This window comes from Myotis lucifugus, unplaced genomic scaffold (assembly GCF_000147115.1).
Source record: "Myotis lucifugus unplaced genomic scaffold, Myoluc2.0 scaffold_3, whole genome shotgun sequence".
Lineage (NCBI taxonomy): Eukaryota > Metazoa > Chordata > Mammalia > Chiroptera > Vespertilionidae > Myotis > Myotis lucifugus.
In genome coordinates this window covers 183,583-189,305 of record NW_005871051.1, presented here as the reverse complement: position 1 = coordinate 189,305, position 5,723 = coordinate 183,583, and the positions used below count along the sequence as shown (strand labels likewise).

Here is a 5,723-nt window from a genome sequence, read left to right as displayed (position 1 = left end):
ATATAGGATAGGATTATTATTACTAGAGGCCCGGTGCACAAAATTCCTGCATGGGTAGGGTCCCTAGGCCTGGCCGGTGATCAGGGCTGATCTGTGGTACAACCGGTGGGGCGATTGGGGGGCCCCCGCTGGCACCCACCTTGGCCGGCCTGGCGCCGCCTGCTTGCCGGCCCCATCCCTGCCACTGCCACTGGTCATCTCCCTCTGCAGGGCGACCAGCGGGATGATCGGGGGCCCCGCTGGCACCCTCCGTGGCCGGCCTGGGGCCTGCAGACTGGGGGCAGCTCCTGCGCTGAGCATCTGCCCCCGGTGGTCAATGCGTGTCATAGCGACCTGTTGTTCCACCAGTCATTCCACTGTTCGGCCAATTTGCATATTAGGCTTTTATTATATAGGATAAAAGCCTAAGTGACCATCCAACTGTCCGACCAGTAGCTATGATGCGCACTGACCACTAGGGGGCAGACACTCAATGCAGGAGCTGCGGAGCTGTGGTGACTCGGCAGCTGCGATTCTCAGGTGATGCACCTGGAACCAGAGAGGAGAGAGCCTGATTCCGGGGTGCATCACCCAAAAACTGCCCGCTAGCAATCCGGGTCCCCTTGGGGGATATCAGCCAGTTTCTGCCCAATCCCCCCAGGCCAGGCCAAGGGACCCCACCAGTGAACGAATCCATGCACTGGGCCTCTAGTTTAAAACATTACTCTAAAACTGGCAAAATGTCCAGGGCTATCATTTCAATTAGCCTGAAGAATAAGAATACCTCCAGTTCAATATCACATGCATCTACCTGGACTGCACTGAGCAATTGTATGAGGGAGGGAAGACATGATACAAGAGCATCATTTCACTGATATGTGATTCTTGTACCAGTGACATCTAGTATCTGAAACATAGCTGTGGTCCAGATAGGAAGAATAAGACTGAAACCTCGAAATAAATGCACTGAAGTTATTGGGGGTGTTTTTTTGTTGGTGGTTTTGGGGTTTGTTCTTTGTTTTTGTTTTCTGTACATTGCTCATAGGAGTGACCTTGGGCATTCACTTTGTGCCCATTTAATTTTATTTTACACAGGCTATTAACAAGTTTGTTTATGTGACTTAACAGGAAGCTGACAGGAGCATCAATTTAAAACAAAACAACAAATTCAGAAGAAAGGTTACCAACGATCGGCAGAGTTCTGACAGTCTCATACCAAAGCAGGTAGCAGCAAATGTGTCAGGAGTAAATTAGAAGCCTGAGGACATTTAGTGTAGGAATAAGTCATTCAGTACACTGGGCACTCCAGGGCTGGGGGTATCATTGCTTTGTGGCACATGGAAGAATTGAGTTTTATAATGATGATAATGTGCCATCAAAAGAAATACCCTGGCTGGTATTTCTCAGTGGTTAGAGCATTGGCCTACGTGCTGAAGCGTCTTGGGTTTGATTCCCAGTCCAGGGCACGTACCTGGATTGCAGGTTCCCTTCCTGTCTCAGGTTGGGGCTCGGTGTGTCTTTCCCACATCCATATTTCTCTTTCTCCCCCTCCCTCCTTCTGCTCTCTCTGAAAAGCAACGTAAAAAATATCCTCTTGTGAAGATTAACAAAACAAAACAACAAAGCTCAATTTGGCTTTGTTTGAGACATCAGAAGTATGAAACCCATTTATTTATGTAGAAATAGTTTCAAGTAAATTGTTAAAAGTAATAAAATAAAACATTATTTTAAAATGCATTCGTTATAGAAGGGCATAAAGGGAAAAGTAAAAACTTTCACTTACTTGCCACTGCCCCTTCAATCATACTTCCAGAGGTCCTTCCATTGTCTTAGATTTTTCTTTTTTGTTTGTTTGTTTGTTTTTAACATTTTGGTACTTAATAAGGGAAGCCTAGAAATCTAGAAAATTCATTTATCTAGAGAACCCATTTTCTCATAATCTTGACTAATGGAAGCAGGGCTGAATCTATAACCGTAGTTCCCATACACTCACCTGATCACGATGTTTTTGCTGTAGAAATAGATAACACCAGCCCCAGATATGGAGATCAAAGATGATATCTCTCCTTGATACTAGCCTTCTTATTTGCATCTCTTTATGGCCACTGTCCTAAGTACTTCCCAGTGTTTTTTTTTTGATACAAGACAAAATTCTGAATGAGTGCTACTGCTTAGCTCAATCACGAGTTCAGTCATAGGTGCCTAAATGACTCAATGTCCTTTTCTAAATAATCCAGCATACCAAAGACCCCTGCAGGGAGTCACGGAACAGGGGCAGGCAGCTCAGTTTAGCCAGAGGGCTGGCCTCTTGGCCTGATCGCCTCCTGACCCCCTGGTTCCTTTCCAAATTAGGACCAGATGGAAGAATAGCAACCTTCCATCACTACCATCACCTCATGTTTTGACTTCTACCAGGAACTGACTTCCTATAGGCCTCCAATCAGCCCAAGTTGTGGTGGACTCTAGGCTCTCAAATGAGGGCCCAATAAGTCTAAACAGAAACCTATGTGTGCCAAAAATATCCATCAGAATGAAAAAAACATTTTTATTTGCTTGAGGACTCAAGAAGGGTATTTAAAACAATAGCTAACTTCAGGTGCAGAAATTAAATATATGCTTACATCATTTGAGGTCAAAGTTTGCTCAGTAAGAAGCAAATTTCCATGTTTAACCACTCTTCTTGTGACCTCTATTTGTATAGATTGCGGTTGAGACCTATCTATAGGAAATTTAAATTTTTCATAAGTAGTGCATGCATTTTCTTTCTTTGCACATAAATTTTCAATGCATTCACAATACAGATAGGGCTGAGGTTATCAAAATTGGATCATATTTCAAAATAAGTAGTACTGTGAGTCAGGACAGTTCCGCCAATTATAGCAACCCCATTTTGAAGACTTAGTGCCTGGGCCAGCCTCCATGGCAGCAAAGCAGTGTGTCATCAGAATGCTGTCATTAGGAATGGGTGGCAGTATTTTAACCCTTCCTCCCAAGAGCTCTACAATGCTTTTCAAACATGTTTATAAATATTTGCTTTGGTGCCAATTTAGGGGGAGCTTTTCATGCAAACATTTGGCTTCCAATGAGTCATCCCCAGTCTGGTTCATACCCAAAAGCTTCCTGCTTGGCTATCAGTGAATATTGGGCTCAATAACTGCCTTATTTTTAGAACTGGCTTGAATGAAGATGAAAAAAGGTGGTGGAGGGAGAAAGACATTCAGATAAATATAAGAACACCCTTGTTTCTTTGCAAGAGTTTGACAAATGTACCCCGGTACCCTAACTACCATGGAAGATTAGCTTAATGAAGAGTGTGATGGAGATTTGTTTGGCCTTTTAAAAAAACATCTGGATAATTTTACCTGATGAGATTACATTTTTCTCGTCATCATGTGTATCTGCTAGCTAAGGACATCCCGGAATTCATATTACTAATTGGAAAATGTACTATTACTGTTGTAATTACAGTTAATGGACACTAAAACCATCAACTAAAAGCAACTGGAACACTAAGTCACTCTTCCCCATATCAAAATTGAAGAGGATGAGGGTCCTTAGCTACGATTTTAATGGTCTTTCCTGAGCTAGAATTGTGAAACTTTTCTTTATGCAAATAAGGAAGCGACAGTGAAAAAGCATGTAAACTACCAGTGAGCCCTTCTGTGTTTCCATCCCAAAGGGCAACATTTGGGAGTTGAAGTGAGACAATATGTATCTTGGGGGCAAGATGTCAATATGAAAAAAAGAAACTAAAATGGCTATGCTTAATACTGCAAATTAGAGATATTTTAAAAGAGAAATAAGTACCTTGCAAATTATGTGCATATACTATTTATTCCTCTTTATTGGACTTGAGGAAAGATTGCAAACTCAGGCTAGAGTTGCACTCTGTGCACTCTGTAATATGCTTTGCTTGCATATTACATATTAAATGCTTAGGAATAATCTTGGTTCTCTCTTGCCTCCGGAAACACTCTTTTCATTTTTATTGAAATGTATACTTCTCTCTGTTTACATTTCATTCTTCCCAATTTTTATATGGACTTGGATATAAAAACTATATCCCTCTCCTCTTAACTTGAAGAAAAATGGTGCTGTTGCCCTAACTGATTTGGCTCTGTGGATAGAGCCTTTGGACTGAAAGGTCCCAGGTTCAATTCTGGTCAAGGGCATGTACCTGGATTGCGGGCACATCCCCAGTAGGAGGTGTGCAGGAGGCAGCTGATCAATGTTTCTCTCTCATTGATGTTTCTAACTCTCTATCCCTCTCCCTTCCTCTCTGGAAAAAATTAATAAAATATATTTTTTAAAAAAGAAAAATGGTGCTGTTTATACATGGGTAAATGGCAGCTGTCACTTTGCCTTAGTGTGAAAGAGATAATTGGGAGTGGTGAGAACTGTAATAAAATAAAAAAGCACATACCCTATCTGAATGGATGATAATAGCCAGATCTCTCAATTTTTAAAGAGAAAACCTGAAAGTATTTAAGTATTTCATGTCTAACTTAATGCTTTAAAAAACAAACAATTCCATTCTAGGAGGCCCAAAACTCCAATAATTACCACTGGAAAATGTGGAAGATTAACTATGTGTACTTCAAACCACACTGGGGGAGAAGAGAGAGATAGAAAGCGCTGAGAATGTTGGAGAGGTGTTTCTCATGGTCTGCCTTCCACCTCTCAGCTGACCCCAACACACATGCTGTTCATTTCTGGTCTTCTTGTGGAAACCCCCCCTAATTTGCTCCAGAGTCACTGCTTCACACTTGAGTTCATACTTGCTGGAGAGATGGAAAAATCTTAGAGGAAATTCTAACAATAACAATAGCAAACTTATATTGAGAGCCTGGCACTGTTTATTCTTTCACTCTACAAATATTTACTGAATGCCTGCTATGTGATAGAACAATAAAGTTTCTGTGATGTGATAGGCACTCTATAGGCATTACGAATAAATCAGTTTTAGAAAAAGACAGAAATGCCTGTCCTTGTAGAAACTATATTCATTTGGGTAACAGATAATAAATGAAATGAATAAGTTTAGTGTATGTTGAGTTAGATGGTGATAAATGCGATGGAGAAAACTAAAGGAGAAAAGGGTTATTTTTCAGGTTCTCCAAAATGTAATTGAAATGATATACTTGGTAACTGTGGGATAAAAGCTATATTAGTGGGGGATTTTTGAAACAAATTTTCTCCCTCTCTAAATACATTATTACATCCTGGGGGGAAATGGCAGAGATTAGGACTACCTTAGGAATGCAAGGCGGCCCAGCTGGCGTGGCTCAGTGGTTGAGAGTCGACCTATGAACCAGAAGGTCACAGTTCGATTCCTGGTCAGGGCACATACCTGGGCTGTGGGCTCGATCCCCAGTATGGGGCATGCAGGAAGCAGCCAATCAATGATTCTCTCTCCTCATTGATGTTTCTGTCTCTCTCTCCCTCTCCCTTCCTCTCTGAAATCAATAAAAACATATATTTTTTTTAAAAGATGCAAGCCCTAGCCGGTTTGGCTCAGTGGATAGAGCGTTGGCCTGTGGACTGAAGGCTCCCTGGTTCATTTCTGGTCAAGGGCACATGCTTTGGTTGTGGGCTCGATCCCCAGTGTGGGCTGTGCAGGAGGCAGCCAATCAATGATTCTCTCTCTCATCATTGATGTTTCTATCTCTCCCTCTCCCTTCCTCTCTAAAATCAATATATATATATATATATATATATATATATATATATATATATATATGTAC

The 5,723-nt window shown here is 41.6% G+C and overlaps 1 protein-coding gene across 1 annotated transcript in view; it reads left to right on the top strand.

Annotated features, from left to right (window-relative positions):
• Positions 1-5,723, top strand: part of LOC106698181 (serine protease 58-like) — a 90,333-nt gene that overhangs the window by 72,622 nt on the left and 11,988 nt on the right. The gene's annotated exons all lie outside the window — the stretch shown is intronic.